At 44.1% G+C, this 14,521-nt stretch overlaps 1 long non-coding RNA gene across 1 annotated transcript; it reads left to right on the top strand.

The window, feature by feature from the left end:
- Positions 1–4,084: 4,084 nt before the first annotated feature.
- On the top strand, positions 4,085–5,698 carry LOC121133349. Its single transcript, XR_005870195.1, has 3 exons — positions 4,085–4,208; positions 4,355–4,479; positions 5,497–5,698. It is a non-coding gene; the product is annotated as an uncharacterized LOC121133349 (long non-coding RNA).
- The last annotated feature ends 8,823 nt before the right edge of the window (positions 5,699–14,521 follow it).

Raw genomic sequence — 14,521 nt, 5'->3', positions numbered from 1 at the left:
AGAGAAGGGGTAATGGTCAAGGGCACCTTGAGACTGCCGGTTCAGCACCCACAGGGCAGCTGACAACCATTCAAACATCCAGTTCCAGGGGACCTGACACCATCTACTTGACTCCTCAAGCAATGTTTGCACATAATGCGCATATTCACATGCTGCTAAAACACCCACACACATAAAATGAGATTTTAAAAATGTAAAAAACAGTGCTAAAGATAAGACCCGAGTTTCTATCTGCACAAAATTTTACATTATTTTTCTATAAAGATATGATCAAAACAGGCAGCCCACAAATATGGAAAGACTGGAATCACTAACTATGTCAAAATGTTAATTAGTAAAAGTATCATGTTTTTATGGATTGTGTGATGTTCATGGCACACTTCAAAAATTATTAACAATTTGTGTCATACTTGTAGATTCTTTTCTTTCACCAGTAGGGTGTGCCAAATTATGTAAGCTTTGGCCCATTAAAAGTCTTGCTTATAACTTTCTCTTGTAAATGAGAAACAAACATTTCTTCCTTTTCCTCTCATTTGACACCGGTCATCACACACCACTCCATAGTTGTTGTGGTCGACCAATGTAGAGATTCACGGTTGAAAAGAAGTGCCTTAAGACTGCTATAGAGGGGCCAGTGAGACGACTCGATTCGGCCAGGGTAAATGTGCCTGTCACCTAACAAGGGAGCATGCGTGAGACTCCCGGGGCCTATATGGTAGAAAGAAAGCTGACAGCCAGTTTGTCCTCTGACCTCCACTCAAGTACTGTAGTGTGCATGTGCACACACACATACACACATGTGCACACATGCACACACATGTACACAAACACACATGCACGCATGCACGCACGCGCGCACACACACACACACACACACACACGGGTAATAAGAAAAATCGTAACAAGGAAAAGGTAGGAGCTGTACTAAGAATCCTACTAATAGGCTTGGCGTGAAGGCTCAGTGGTAAAAGGTCCCGGAGACTTGAGTTTGATCCGTGAAGCCCATGTGATGGAAGAAGAGAACAGATTCCTGCAAATTTTCACTGACCTCTACAAGTGCATACCCACACGGGAACATACAAAATAAAAAAAGAAGTTAGCAAATTTAAAAGAATCATAGAAATGAATTATTAATTTAGCAAACCCTGTTCTATTTACTTTATGTATATGAGTACTCTATCTGCATGTATGCCTGCACACCAGAAGAGGGCGTCAGATCCCACTATAGATGGCTGTGAAGTGAACTCAGGTCCTCTGGAAGAACAGCCGGTGCTATTGACCACTGAGCCATCTCTCCAGCACGAACCCTTTTCTAATGGAGTCAACCTGCGTCAAGCACTAGCATACCCTTCACTGCTACATCGCCCAGTGACCTTATCTTGGTGTCACGCGTTTACCTGTGTCTTCTTGAACACAACATCTAGCCTTGTGGAACCCCAAATTTCTTAGCTGCCAGCTAAGATAGAGTTGACAGTGCTGTTGTGTGGGTGGAGGGAGGGAGCCTCCTTCGCTGCAGAGGGCAGGACCCACACGCGGCTCTTCTGGTCTTTGCTGGCAATTCCTTCTGCACCGTCATCCGTGTCTCCCTGCGAGCCACCAGCAGCTTCTACACTGAGAACACAGCTGGCCAAGAGACATTCAGAGGAAAGCCTCTATAATTAATGTCATATTCACTCAATTTCAAGTCTAGACAATATTTTTCTTAAACAATTGCTTCTGGGGGCCAGTAATAAAAACAGAACAATGTCAGTCATCAGGACTCAAAAGAGGGAGGGTAAATACTGCTGACGGCTCTATAGTGACTTTGATCAGAAATTCCACCCTCTCCTGGGAGACTCGCAGTAAATGATTTCCACACCTCTCCACGGGTGTTGGCCCATGCGATGCATGTCCTGAGTCTCAGTAACAAAAAGCAGGAATGAAAGGACAACAGGGCTTGAAGACCCTTTGGAAGGATCCAGGAGGCTCAGAATATAAGGAGGCAAATACTAACTACACTGCAGAAGACACTGTCCCACCACAGTGGGAGCTGGGGACTCTGGGAATTACTGGCAGCCCAAAATTTCTAACCACAGAGTTTTCCCAGTCAGCATCCCAGGGCCTGTGGATCTCATCTACTTGCTTAAGGTGACTGTGTGAGCAGCCACCTGTTTCCCTGGAGAAGCAGAAGAAAAAGCAAAGGGGATAATCGCTTTCCCTGGCACCAGACCTGTTGAAGGATCATGGCTTGAGAGGATGACATTTCGAAAGAGTTCTATGCAAATAGCACCCCAGCGATAGGGGCAGCTGTTATACAGGTGTTCATAATGTGACATCCTTTCCTCAAATGGAGCAGGAAGACCAGAAACAAGAAATGCAGAGAGGCCAAGAGGTAAGATAGGAGAGTGACAGTGAGCAAGCAGGAGACAGAAGCCCAGGGCCTTGGTGACACACTGAAGGGACACGCTCATTAGTAAATAGACGCGCAGAGGAGCCAGCAGACGGTCTCATTGACCCAGGGACCACTTAGCAAGCACACTGTCCCCAGATCCCAGAGTTTCCATTTTACTTCCAAAGCAGGGTTCTCAGTTAGCAGGGGTCCCATCTCACTGCTGTAGATGACTACGGTTGAATGAGGACAAGGCTTTTAGGAGCCAACAGGAACAACCATATCCAAGCCCTCCCCTGTTCAGAACTGCAATGTCTAACAGACACAGCAAGAAGGTTCAAGTGTCTGCCATCTTCTGGGCATGCGCATTCTCAGCTTATCTGACCGCTCCCCTGTTCAGAATTGCGATGTCTAACATAGTCACAGCAAGAAGGTTCGTGTCTGCCATCTTCTGGGCTTGCTTTCTGTTGCTGTGATAGACACCATGACCAAAAGCAATTTGGGAAGGAGAGGAGATATTTTGGCTTACACTTTCTAGTCCATCAAGACAGTAACCCGGAAGCAGAAACTAAAACAGAGACCATGGAGGAACATTGCTTAATGGCGTACTCCATTTGGCTTGCTCAGTCTGGTTTTTCTTATACAAGCCAGGACAACCTGCCCAGCAAGAGGCACAGTGGGCCTGGCCCTTCCACATCAACTGTTAATCAAGGAAATGCCCCACAAATCTGGGTATGCGCTAGTCTGACAGTGACATTTTCTCAGGTGAAGTTACTCTCCCCAAATTACCCTGCCTTGTGACAAGCTGATGAAAATCTAGCCAAGGCATTCACTCGCTAGGCATCTGTTTCTAGTTCCCTTACGAATCTTCCTATCTAATCAAAAAATCCCATCATGCACAGGGAGTGCCCTCAGCTAAGCACAAAAAGGAATCTGACTGAACTAAATTTTACTCGAGTATGAGACTTTCCTCAACTCCCAGGAGCTTCTATATTGCCTTAAAGAAACTTGAAGCAAAAATGAATGAGATGCAGGTCTGGTTGGTAGCGACCCAGTAATGGGGCCAAAGGAAGGATGCAGGCAGACATGAGAACTTCCGCGGCTAAGCTGGCCTCCTGGTTCTCCATAAATCACACCACGGAGATTACTATACCACACAGAGGTGTAGCTGCTCCTGCAGTCAAAAAGACAAACCTCACCTTGCTTCAGAAGCCAGGCAGCTACACCTATGTTCTGCCCGGTTACCCAACAGGAGGGTCTAGGCTCCGGGTCAGCACCAGCTGGGCTCTGAAACCCCTCCCTGTTTCGTTAGCAGCTTTAAGATGCCACCAACAGAGGGCGTAGTGAGCTGGAAGGACTGTTTCATCTAGCTTGAGTGGCTTAGTTAACGTGTGTGGGCCTCAGTATCGACAAATTAAAAAAAAAATCAAACAAGTAGATCGAATCCAGGTTCGTCAAATGCCCGTGGGAGGAAATTGTTTAATTACCCAGAAGCCTCCGAGAGACTGGAGAAACTCAGCCATGAGTTCACTCTGCTTGACCCTGAAGTGGTGAGAATCACTAGCCACCTCAGGACCCAGGAAGTGGGTAATGCTGTGCAGGGAACAATGGCCGTAAAGCTGATACACAGTGATTGGAATCTTCACTTGTCATTACGTTCCAGGTGGTCTTGAACAAGTAGCTAAGTGCTCCACTTCCTCCCGTGCTTTGGTTGGTTTGTAAAGTTCCACTTGTTTTCTTGCGTGTTTGTTCACGTGTGTGCATGTGGAGCGGGAATGCCCATGCGTACTTGTGCACATGTGCGTACCAGCCAGAGGTCAACGTTGGTTTCTTGTCTCAGGTATCATCTCCCTTGCTCTGTGAGACGGGGTCTCTCGCTGTCCTGTAACCTATCGAATAGTCTACATGGGACGCAGAGGGCCCCGGGAATCTGCCTGTCTCCACCTCCCCACAGCTTAGATTTCAAGTATGTGCTACCATGCCTAGCTTTTTTCAGATGGTCCTGAGGATGAACCCGGGGTCCTTGTGCTCGCATGCCAAACACCTTACTGTCTGAGCCCTGAACCCCTTACTTCCTTTGAGACGGGCTGTTAGAAGGCAAGAGAGACCAGGTATGGCTGTGTCACATGCTGTTGGTAGGTCCACACCCTGAATCCTTGGTCATCAAATCCCAGTGTGTTCGGCTATCTTGGTCTTCCATGTGACCATGCATATGACAGGGTGTGTTCTGAGATGGCTAAGGTAGGGCTAAGCTAACAGTGGTTGCTCTATTCCTTCTGTCAATGGTAGGTGGTAGAAGGAAATGCAATGCTATTCTGATCACCCTGTGGTAGGTGTCTTTGGGGTGTTGGGGAAAGGTCTCCTTGGTTGTTTTTTGTTTTATATGATTTGTTAAACTTTATTTTATGTGCATTGGTGTGAAGGTATGAGATCCCTTTGAACAGGAGTTACAGGCAATTGTGAGCTATAATGTGGGTGATAGGAATTGAACCCAGGTCCTCTGTGAGAGCAGCTGGTTCTCTTAACCACTGAGTCTTTTCTCCAGTCCCAGGTCTCGTTTTTTTTTTTTTTTGTTTTTTTTTTTGTTTTTTTTTTTATAAAAGAGGCACAAGAAAGAAATGAGATCCACTTCCGCAGTTATGGTCCTATCTGAGTAAGACACAGAGCAGCTGCTCTGGACATCTTGTCACCATTAAAAGACACACTTGAACGCTGAGCCGACTCTGCAGAGAGCAGAGCAAAGACATGGGGAAAACCTGGGTCTTTGATAATGTCTCTAAGCCACTCACTCAACCTGAAGATGGCATATATTACTTTTCCTGTTTCTGTGACAAAATATCTGACCCCCCCCCAAAAAATACAAGTTCAGGAAATAAGGGTTTATTTTGGATCATGAATTGAGTGTTCAGGTCATTGTGGTAAATGAACTGCATCATGGCGGAAGCATGAATAGCTTGGTCACATTGAGAGAGAGACAGAGAGAAAGAGACAGTGACACACCAAGAGTTAGTGTGTGTGTGTGTGTGTGTGTGTGTGTGGTGAGAGAGAGAGAGGGAGGGAGGGAGGGAGGGAGGGAGGGAGGGAGGGAGAGATTAATTTTTCCCATTTTCCTTTTTTATTCATTACAGGACCCAGCACACAGGACGGAGCCATCTACACTCACAATGCAATTTCCCACCCCAACTAAGCCTCTCTGTTACCCCCTTAATTGTCTCCTAGTTAATTTGCAAACAGCCAAGAAATCAAGATTAATATCCCATGCTCTATCTCTGCAATTTCCACAAGAAATCATGCATGTGTTTATTGCTAAAGATAGTGGAGTCAGTGTGTTGTGCTGTTTTCTGTCTATCAAAACCTTCATGAATATACCCTAGTGGGCCTCTAACATACTGATGTCTGTTTATGCAACATATATATATGGATATATATGCATATGTTATGTATATGTATGCATACACATTGGTGACAGCTACACATAAATATATACCTATCTCCTATTTATAGTGGAACATAGAACAATTATGTAGACCAAATGTTTCAAACTTTTTGTTTCCATGGGAAAGATTTCACAAATGACCAGGAATCCAGAGGGGTTTGTCACACTGGGATCAACAAGCTCCACTCTGTGATCTGTGAAAGGACACAGAATGTGTGAGGCTGAGCTTCAGGTCATTTCCCTTCACTGATGCTCAGCACTGGGTACCACACATGCTGTGTGCGTGCAGCAAATGATGATCATCTCAAAGACATAAAAAACCACACCCCTGGTGTGTCGCTGCTCCTGTAGAGGCTGTACTGCAAGCATTTTTCTAAATGCTTGCATGGCACCTTCCAGAGCTCACTACAAGCATGGCTCACCATACCACGGGTGAAGCAACTGCAAAAGCTAACGGGGAAGTCACAAGTACACTGCTTCTCTTTTTCCTTAAGTGAAATGGAGACATGTTGGCTGAACAGAGTGTTCCATTTTCTAAATAGAATGCTTTGTTTGGCCAGGCCAGATAGGACTTAAAGACCGGTATTCAATTGCATCTAAAAGGAAGAGAAATGGAAATCTAAGCATTAAAATGGCACAGTACTCAACTGAACACAGTGGATTTTTCTTCTTCTATGATCTACTTACTCTCACTATTCTCTTTGATTTGATGGCAGATGTCTTCAAAAATTACTGAAAATGCTGTGGGATTGTATTTAAGTTTTGGATTTGGAAGGTGGACAGCTGTTCCTGGCAAGAATCTGGTAATGTCATAGGGATGCCTTAATGGATGCTTGCCTCTCAGTAAAGAGAGAGCCTGCTGTTGGTCTTGGAGTATGGTGAATGCCTAATAAATATTGTTTTTTTTAAAGATTATTTTTATTTGTGTATGGGAGGGTTTCTGGTGAATGCAGGAAGAGGACGCTGGATCTTTTGGAACTGGGGTTCCATCTAGGTGACTGCATGCAGGTGGGTTTTGGGAACTGAACTCTGGTCCCCTAAAAAAGCAAGAAGTAAATTTAGTCACTCCTCATCCCCCAAAATATACTTTTAAAAAAGACCCATGATATCCTGTTTGATATATCAAGAACCTGAGCATCTCCCAAAGGTGGAGTCTGGTATTCTATAGACAGCTGAGATGGAATTTATATAGTAAACTACCAGGGTAACTGTGTTCATTGAGGTTTCTCAATGAACACAACATGGCAAAAATGACTGGTGTCTGTGAGGACCTGCTGAGATCCATCATCTCTCCACACATGAAATGGGAACAGTCTTATAAAAGCCATGCTACCTGGAGGTTATTGGTTCTGCTCCTAGCTCCCTAGCTTTTGAGTTGCATAGCCCGAGGCAAGATTCACAATCTGTATATTACACTTTCTTTGTTAGCAAGATGATGATAATAGTGATGACTTATAGGTGGAGTTTTCCCGTCCCAATGGATTGACTGCTCCCAAAAAACAGGCAGCCATTTCCCAAATCACTGACTCAAAGACAATATAAATTATAAATGCTTGGCCAATAGCTCAATCTTGTTACTAACTAGCTCTTACAACTCAATCCGTTTCTATTAATCTACATGCTGCCCCGAGGCTTATACCTTTTACCTCTATCCTATTTTGTGTGCCTGACTTGTTCTCCATCTGGCTGGCAACTCCTCTGACCACCCTTTCTCCTCCCATCATTTTCAGTTTGGCTTTCCCACCTAACTTTATCCTGCTAAGCTATTGACCAGTCAACTTGTTTATTAAAGCAATCATAGCAACATCTACTCACAGAGGGAACAGAAGGGTTATTCCACAGCAACGACTGATACAGAAGTCAGGAGGAATGGTGGTGATAATTCATGGAAAATACTTTGCCAAAGCATCTGGAATATCTGTCCTTAATAGGATTACCCAGGAAAGGAAGGAAGGGAGAGAGGGAGGGAGGGAATGAGAGAAGGGAAGGAAGGCAGAGAAGGAGGAAGAGAGGGAGAGAAGGAAGGAGCCATAGATTTTGAATCCATTCCATGATACTCTTAGCCCCGTTCTGTGTGGCCAGTTCATGGCTTACCCTCATGGGAGCTTGACCAGCCTGGTGTCTTGGTTCTCTGGGACGCCTCTACTCTTGTGCCTAACTCACTGTGTGCAGGTTTCTATCTATCTCAGAAATGAAGATCACAGAGGCATGGCTAATCCTCATCTTTTTACCTCCAATCCATTGCTCAGCTCTTGGCACATAGTAGCACTTACCAAACATTTGTAAAATGAGTCAGCGAGTGAGTGAATAAAGACTCTTGCCTTGGGCCAGACCTGCTTTCTGTAAGATGATAAATGATTGACAGGGAGGCCACTGGCAGTTCCTAAGACAAATTTGGATGAAGCCACTACAGAAAACCTTCTCTGGGGGCTGAAGGCTAGGGGTTCCCATGGCTGCTCCTGCTGCCAGATGGAAACCACATGAGCGGCAATTTACATTGTGTTCTTCCAACATGGAGAGAATCAAGACAGGCTGGCTCCTGCCATCTTAGGAGCGATGCAGCCCCAACACACTGGCTACTGTTCTTTCTAGAGAGTAGCGAGGTCCCACCCCCCACCCCCACCCCCACATATCAACAAACAGCTACAGAGTCAAATTAGTACTGTTTACTGTCAAATTAAGATGGAAAGTGATCCTTTCTGTTCTTTGTTTATGACATCTGCAATGCCCATCCCAGACTCCAGGACTCTCTAAATGCAAGTGGACGGCTTCTGATGGTGGGTGCTGGGCTAGATCAAACCGAACCCAGATTTTGTTTGTCTTCTACAATAAACTATCTTTTCAGGTTCACGGGCGCAGAATCACAGCTATCATGTTTCACCAGCTGTTTTTTATTCCTCTGCTAATTTTACAGTTCAGGCTTTGAGAAGGAGGGCTCTGTCTTTGTTCTGCTTCTATGGTGCTGGTTCCGTGCCAGGGAAGCAGAATATTGCAAGAAGCTTGGGAAGCCAAGACAGAGGGGTGGGGTGTGTTTGTGATGTGAATGCATGGATAGCAGTGTTCTGAAAACTCATTGTGAGATAAATAGTGTTTATTGTCAAAGCCTTCACATTAACTAAATAATTGGTTTCTTTAACCCTGCTTCTATTGCCAAGTATTAATTTCCCTCCCCATCATCCCACTATTTGCATGTTTCATAAACAGACCTTGAATATATCCCTCTAAGCTCCTCTTGGAGTGTTGAGCAAGACAGAACTTGGTCACATGTCATTAAAAACCATATGCACCTGTACTGACATGATTCTCCAGTCATTACATGGAGACATGGATATACAACTTGCTTGTAAATTAGTAAAACACATTGCTAAATTCTGCTGCTGACATTTTCCCAATCTTGTTCATCAGCCTGTTATGGGAAAGAGTGTTGCCCAGTCATTTCCATCATGTGGAGAGCTACAACTGGAGACACGCTGTTAGCAGAGTTTGTGCAATAGATTCTGTAATCCCTAAGGGGGTGGGCTTGCCTTCTCATCCACTCATCCTTTTGTAAGAAGATACTACCTACCATTGGAAAGATGAAGGTAAGAAGATGGGTAGGAAGAGATGGCCCCTAAGCACAAGAGTGAAGGACTGATGAGAAGGAGAACCTCAGAGGTTACAATCAAGACAGTAGTCCCCACAGGTCCCAAGCCTTCAAAAGCAAACACTTCTCGAACTCAGAAGGGCTAGCAATCTTCCCACTGGCTAGAGCAAGATGGAACTGAAGAGTCACAAGGATTTTTTCTAGAAGAAAGGTAAGTTTGGGGCAAATGCTTAAATGTAGAAGTTGCCAAAGGAGCTCAGACAATAGCAGATGGGCACAGGGATGAAACACAGTCCATGGAAATCACGGGAAACTGACAGGAAGACTGAAGGCGCCTATGAGCAGCAGCTAATGAACATGACCATGTTTGAATGAGCTATGGAGAGCCGCAGTTCCGAGTAGGAAAGTGACTTGATTATTATGTTTAGGAAGTTTGTACAGCCACTTATGGTTTGTCAATCTCAAATGGAATAATCTGAGCAGAGCTTCACACACCACATGCCCTAATGTCATCCCATGTGGATCCTTCTAAACATTCTTTAGTCTTCTAATCTCTCTTTGTTCACCTGGACTCATCACATGTTAGTCCAAAGTTGGATCCCAACGTGATTATTTTTTGCTGCTTTATTTGGTGTGTTTATGGGAGATGGGAGCTGTGTACACACCACAGCACATGCATGGAGGTCAGAGGACAACTTACAACAGTTGGTTCTATTCTTCAGTCATATATGGCCTGGGAATCAAGCTCAGGTTGTGAGTTTTATAGTCAATCTTGCTGGCCCCGTTTTCTGTTCTTTTTCTAAAATAACATAGAGTCACACACCACTTAAAGATGTGAATGTGTTCTGCAAAATTCATTCTTAGGTGGTGTTGATGCTTCTATAAACTAACACAGCCATGGCATCAATAAGAGTTGTTAGTACAGTTTACCATTCACTAAAATGATGCCATATGGCATATGACCATATCTGTGTTAGACCTAGTTATTAAATAACAATGGCTAATTCAGACACATTTCTACAAATTGAAAGGAATTTCAAGATGAAGGCTTCAATTTGATATCAATTAAAATCAAACAGCAGAACATAAAGCTATTAAGCACTTATCCTTTAATGGACTCATTTGATCTTTTAAATATGATAAGCTTGAAAGGTGGTTTACCTTCCATATAACAATGTGATCACCACTACCACTATCTTCACCATCACCACCACCATCATCACCACCATCGTCATTTATTGTGATGCTGTGGATAGAACCAGGACATCATGAATGCTAGTCAACCACTCTACCACTGCGCTACATTCTAAGTTCTCAATAGGTTTGGGGGCATAAATTCTTTTTGATGTATGCATAGTCCAGGCCAAGAATAAAATTTCTAATCCTTCTGTAACGGCCAGATGAGGACTCAAACTAGGCCTTTCATAACCTTATTCGGCTTTACTGTAAGAATTGATTGCTATGGGGGGTCTGGATTTCTTTCGTTCTTCCAACATTTCCTAAGTATATGTTATATTATTGCCAAGAACTTTGGTGGGCAGATCTGTTCCTGCTTTCATCAATGGATTTTCATTGAAATGCCAAAAAAGTAGAAACATTCTCACCAATTCAGAACAACGGAAAAACCTGGGCATAAGACTGGACTCAGATGATAATGATTCTGGGACTTTGGTCAAGCTCTTGGACCTTCCAGAGGCTGGGGTTTAAGAAACAGAATTCCCCTGAAGTCTCTTAGCTCTGCGTCAGAAGCAGGACATCCAGAGTTTCCTACACTATAGTGTGCAGAAATTTTCTTGAGATTCCTACCCCAGCCTCTCTGCTCTACAGGCCTGAAAGAGTCTTTAAGTGAATGACACCTGCTGGCCCTTCTCACTGATGCTAATTGGAGTTACTCTTACACCTAATGGGTTAAGCCATCTGTTCTAGGACACTATGAATGTGAACCCAGTCTACTTTAACTTGACATTGTTTACTTTGAATCATTTCCTCTGTAAAAATGACTTTTGGGGAACTGAGCTCAGTGAGTCTAGCAGGTGTCACACAAGGATGACGACCTGTGTTTGAGTCCCTCAAATCCTCATATAAAAATCTGGGAATGGTGATATATACTTGGTCCAGCCCAGCCTCGAACTCACAGAGATCCGCCTGCCTCTGCCTCCCGAGTGCTGGGATAAAAGGCGTGCGCCACCACCGCCATATACTTGGAATCTGAGTGCTGATGATGGAGAGACAGGGGTATCCTGAGGTCTAGCTGACCAACTGGTCTACCTACTTTACAAGTTCAAGGCCAGGGAGAGAGCTTGTCTTAAATATAAATATAATAGTAGTAGTATTAAACTACTTTTGGAGTTGGGGAGGGATCAGTTAGGTGTAAAGCCTCTCTCTCTCTCTCTCTGTGTGTGTGTGTGTGTGTGTGTGTGTGTGTGTTTCCTCTCCTCTCTCCTTTTTTTTCCACATCTCCCTTCTCAAATCCAGGAAATCTGACCCAAAATGGCATCTTGAGGAAAGACACACATGGGAAAGATGGATGGCTTCAAGTTGATTTGATTCCCAGGGAAAACTCAAAGGGCACAAGTCAGTGAGTTCTCAAAGATGTCCACTAACCCTGTCCACACCCTGCTCCTCCCGGTGGTGGCTCGCTGGAAGCTGGAGCTGGTTTTCAGTCCTCTCCCCTGCTACTAACGGGTTCCAAATGCCAGGCAGCCATAGTGACCCTCCAGCATGGTCCCTCAATAATGAGTCCACCAGCACTCATATTCTAGGATGCTAATGAGCACAGGGAAAGAAACTGAAAACCAGCTCCTGGGGAAAAAAATGGAATAATTTTGACAATTCCTGTTCTTTATTTCACAATTACTGGAACTATTTAGAACATATTTCCATGTTGAGGTCTAATTACAGAATTTTCTAATTTTATTTTTTTGTTGTTGTTGCTATTTGAATCCAACTTGTTTTGGTCATTCCCTCAGATGGAAACTTTTAGTACTCGATGTGATTATTTTTGTATGAGCGCCTTTAAAAAAGAGAGATTTCAAGGCAGTTCCTCTGCCTCAGTGTGGACTTTCCTGAAATTTACAGGGAAATAAAACATCGAGTCACTTTGAATTTAGGTCAAACCAAATTTTAATATCCAAAGAATTTAATCAGAAGGCTGGAGTCTGCATTACTGCTTTAAGATACCGGGTTTTGGCATGTTTTCTATTCTGTTATGAAGACCCCTACCTATCTCAGGACTAATGCAGTACATATTAACATTCAAGACTCAGGAAATCTCATTTGGGTTCCCATTTAACTCTAACAACCCTGGCATGTGTAAGATAAAGAAATCCATGTTTCATGTGCAGGCCCAAAGATCATACAAGATTCGTTTCCCAAGCTCAGGGTGATTTGAGAGTTATCAAATTGCTCAACACATTCCAAAAGCAAATAGGAAAACATCTCATTAATTCCGACTTCTCTGATTTAGAATCCATTCATCTTGCAAATCTAAGCAACTGGCAGCATGTCCTATGTTTAAATAATATTTTGGGTTCTTGAGAGGACATTGCTGGTGCTGGAGAGATGGTCCAGTGGTTATGAACACTGGCTGCACTCCAGAAAGATCTGAGTTTGCTTCCACCATCCACTTGGGCAGCTCACAACCATCTGAAACTTCAGTTCCTGGGACCCAATGCCTTCTCTCACCTCCGAGGTCACCTGCACACATGTGGCATTCATTTGCAAGCACATAGACATATACACATAAATAATGTATTTAAATCCTTTGAAAAAGAAGACATTGTTTGGGGATAAGGAAATGGCTCTGTGAGTAAGAGTATTTATGCCAGCATGAAGACCTGATTTCACATCCCCAACAGCCAGGTGAAATGCCAGGCATGACTGAAGATAATACCTGTCATCCCAACACTGTAGTGGAAAGAGATGGGAGGAAACAGGATGCTTGGAAGCCATCCTGTCTGGCAGATAATAGCTTCCAGTTTAGTGAGATACCCAGGCACAAGGCAATAAGGCACAGAGAGACAGAGAAAGATACTCGGTATCCTCCTCTGGCCTCCGCATGTGTGTACACCAGCTCACAGAGCCACACACGCGTGTGCATGCACCATACACCATAAACACATGTACACAGACAATAAGAAGAGAAGGTATTGTTATAAGTGTACTAAAAATATTTGGAAGTAGGTGGCTGAAGAGATAGCTCAGTGGTTAAAGGTGCTTGGTGTTCTTCCTTGGGACCTAAGTTCAGTTCCCTGTATCCTTTGGGCATCTCACAACCACCTATAACTTCAGCTCCAAGAGGGATCTGATGCTCTCTTCTGACCTCCTCCAGCAACCCCCCACCAAATCTGTGAAACAAATATCTTTTGCATTTACAAATCAAAGGGAATAAATACAAAAGCTGGTAAAAAAAAATCCCCAAAGCCGACACAGTGGCTCCTCTTTGTCAGGTCCTCATCTGTGACACTGGCTAAGGTTGAAGATTCTTCTCAAACATTCTGCAACTCCAGCTTTTCCCCCTCTGGGTATGCTGGCACCAAGCTTGATGGGAATTCTTAGGATGGCTGGTGTTTGGTATGCCACAGTGGAAAATGGGATGTGTTTGATCGTGAGGCAAAACTTGTGTTTTGTGACTCACCCCTGTAAGGATGAAAGCCTTCACGGTGGGAGGGGTTCTGGAGGTGCGTCTGGGTAAACACGGAAGGAAAGCATGTCATCAAAGAATTGATCCCAAGTCAGTTCTTCAAAGGTCCTCTGGTGCAGTGTGCAGCTGGAGTGTGCAAGCCAGAGCCCCGGGGTGGGCTTTTCTTACTGTCCTGCTGTTTACTTTATGAAAAGAACACAGCTGGTTCGCAGCCCGTCTTACTCTTCCTCAGACGCGCCTATGCTGACTCAGCCCATTAGGCTCACATAGTCACTGAACTACTTGTTTAGGATGCATGGAAAACATGCCTACAGAATTGTTCACGTTCCCTCATCTCAGTGGTGGCAACCCCACACAGGTTTCATTACTGGGAAGGTCCAGGGCATTTATCTCCTGACCCATGTTTTTTTTTTTTTTTTTTAAGCCCGAGTGTTCAGTTCATCCCCTGCCTGTGCTTTCTGGTAAATCAGGAGTAGATGGGTAATTTAGGAA

The sequence above is a fragment of the Mesocricetus auratus genome, unplaced genomic scaffold (genome assembly GCF_017639785.1).
Source record: "Mesocricetus auratus isolate SY011 unplaced genomic scaffold, BCM_Maur_2.0 Super-Scaffold_100021, whole genome shotgun sequence".
Classification (NCBI taxonomy): domain Eukaryota; kingdom Metazoa; phylum Chordata; class Mammalia; order Rodentia; family Cricetidae; genus Mesocricetus; species Mesocricetus auratus.
Note: the sequence above shows the minus strand (reverse complement) of the source record. Positions and strands in the feature narration are given on the sequence as shown.